General features: G+C 45.3%; 1 long non-coding RNA gene across 1 annotated transcript in view; it reads right to left on the reverse strand.

Annotated features, from left to right (window-relative positions):
• LOC102852715 overlaps nt 1-2,886 on the reverse strand; it is a 20,894-nt gene extending 18,008 nt beyond the window's left edge. The window contains exon 1 of the long non-coding RNA XR_438850.1: nt 2,798-2,886. This is a non-coding gene — a long non-coding RNA (uncharacterized LOC102852715). The remainder of the gene's footprint in view (nt 1-2,797) is intronic.
• Nucleotides 2,887-2,959: the final 73 nt, after the last annotated feature.

The following is a 2,959-nucleotide window of genomic DNA, read 5'->3' on the forward strand; positions in this document are numbered from 1 at the left end:
CCACACTTCTCCTCATAGAGCCCAGCCTCTTGGATAATCTGCTCTGCAGTTTTCCAAAATTGTAGGGTGTCCTTTGATAACTATACTTTCTTAAAAACTCACTGCAAAGGGAAATTGGAAAACAAATCATTACATTTTTACAATCTTGTACCGGTCATTAGAAAAATACTGGTTGTAACTATTTTTGTACTTCGCCCCACCAGAACATAAGCTCAGTGGAGACAAGAACTTTGTGATTTGTTCATCTATAGTCCTTCATCCCTTAAAAAACACACAGGAGGTTTTCAAGCAATATTTAACTAATAAATAGTATGAGTTAAGTTATGTACCATCAATTCAGAAATGATTCATAAATGACCCTCCTCCAGGTTTTCAGAGGCAGTAAATCATACGAGAAGAGATTTCCCATCTTTCTCCCACGCAGCAGCTGGTGGATTTGAATCATGTGCCTTCAGGATGGCAGCACAGCTCCTTATTGCTAGGCCACTAGACCTCGCTGTACAAGATCAAAGACTATACCCTCCAATATGTATTCTATCTCAACATCAAGAAGACAAAAATCCTCACTAGGGCTGATAGGCAACATCATGATAAATGAAGACTGAACTGTCACTGATTTTATCTTACTGGGATCCACAATCAACACTCTTGGCACTAGCAGTCAAGAACTCAAAAGATATGTTGTAATGGGAAAAAGTGAACTGTCAGGGACTTCTCTAAATTACAGAAGAACAATGATGTCAGTTTGAAGTCTAAGGTGCACCTGATTCAGGCCATGGTCTTTTCAATCACTTGCTATACATCTGAGAGCTGAACAAAAATAAGGTTGACAGAGAATTACTATGATGCCTTTGAGTTGTGGTGTCAGAGAAGAGTATTGAATATCCCATAAAATGTCAAAGAACAAACAATTATGTCTTGGAGAGGGTGGGGCCAGAGTGCCCCTTACAGGCATGGGATAGGGAAGCTCATCTTACATACTATGGTCATGTTGTGAGGAGGAGCTAGTCCTTGGAAAGAGACACTATGCTTGGAAAGGTGAAGGGTCAGTGAAAGAGAGGAAAGCCCTCTAGAAGATGGACACAGTGACAGCAGCAATGGGCTCAGGTATGTATGTATGTATACTAGAGATGATGAGGATGGCACAAGCTAGGACAGGATTCAGATCTGTTGTTCACAATGTCACTATAAGACATGCTCAATGGCACCTAATAACAACAACAAATTATAATTGCCTATTTTTTACATCCATCAGCTCTACTGGACTGTGAGCTTCCTGCAGACAGTAGCACTGTGACATTCACCTGAGTCTCATCTCTAGTATTAGTGTTGGACATAAATAGGCTCAAATCCCCTCATAACTCAACTAAGAAGCAAAATTATGATAAATGAAGTAAAGAGTGAAGCTATCAAGGATTTTACCTGGATCCACAACCAACACCATGGAAGCAGTAGTAATCCAACAATATACTGCCTTAAGCAAATATACAGCAAAACCCAGAGCACTGCTACTGTACAGATGACCCTGAAGGACAAAGCAGAACTGTCCCGTAAGGCTTCCAAGGGTGTTAATTCTTTATAGAAGCAGACTATCTTTTCTTTCTCCCTGCAGAGAAACCTGAGCACTACCAGAGTTCCCTAGTCGCTGCAAAGACCTCTTTGAAGTGTTAAAAAGGAAAAATATTACTTTGAAGACTAAGGTGCCCCCGACCCAAGTCAGCATATTTTCAATCACTTCATATGCATGTGAAAGTTAGACAATGAATAAGTAAGAGCATATGGTGCTGCAAAGAAAACATAGACTGCCAGGAGCACGAACAAATCTGTCTTGGAAGTACAGCCAGAATGCTGTTTAGACAAAAAGAAGACTTCATCTCATTTATTTTGGACGTGCTGGGGTGCGACCAATGCCTGGAGAAGGACATCATGCTTGGTAAAGGGTCAAAGAAAGAAGAAAGATCCTCAATGAAATAGATGACAAGTGGCTTCAAACAACAGTCTCAAACAGCAACGACTGTGAAAATGGTCCAGACCCAAGGAGTGTTTTGTTAATGTAATTGGTTGCCAAGCACACAGGGTGTGTGAGTGAAAATCAATGGACAGTATCTAACAAGTTTTAAATGAATGAATTTATAAGAAAGGCCTACAGACTACCCTTAGCTTTTCTTGCACTGTCCCTATACAATCACGCTCTATAAGTGAAAGCGTATGAGTTTAGCCTAAAGAAAGAGGGTTCAAATACCAATTCTCAAGTTCCCACGCATAACCCGTTATGTCCGTATTATTAAGATAACGCAACACAGAGAGAATGTGAACTGCTAGGGAAAATCCAGAAAAAGGAATAGTTCTGATCTGACTTGAGATCAAAGCTGGGGCGCTGGACGCCAAATAGAAAGAAGGGTAACATGAGAAAAGAAGGGCCCCGTAACCTCACCCATAACGTAAGGCCCTCTTTTGACAGCTAAGGAAAAGAAAGATCAGAGAGAAAATGCGACTTGCCCGCGGTCACACAGCAAATTAATACGGGGCAGTGCCACCCTGAACCTGACTCGCACGCCGCGCCAGTTGCCTCTTACTTCGGGTGGTGCCCTCCATGCAGGAGCCCCCACTGGTGCACGTGCTCCGAGGTCCGCGGAACGCGCCGGCCCACGGCCCTGCGTGGGGCTAAGGTCAAGGCCGGGACCTACCTACCGCTCACGCCCCGTTTTCTCCCCCTCTCAGCCTGCCCCAAGTCGGCGACTAGCAGCTTGCACCTCGGGGGCGGACCAGGACTGCCGACGCGGCACCCGAAGCTTACCTGGCCGGATCCCGCGGGAACCTGAAGAAGGCCAGGTCGGACTGCGTGCTCTTCCGCGTGCAGTTGGGGGCAGCACAGAAGTTCGGCATCGTCGCCCACCCGCCGGCCGGCCAGCTCTCCCCTCCCCGCCTCCTCAGGGCAGCCCGCCCGCCCGTCGGGGCC

The sequence above is a fragment of the Elephantulus edwardii genome, unplaced genomic scaffold (assembly GCF_000299155.1).
Source record: "Elephantulus edwardii isolate Elephantulus edwardi_28Jun2011 unplaced genomic scaffold, EleEdw1.0 scaffold00025, whole genome shotgun sequence".
Taxonomy (NCBI): Eukaryota; Metazoa; Chordata; class Mammalia; order Macroscelidea; family Macroscelididae; genus Elephantulus; species Elephantulus edwardii.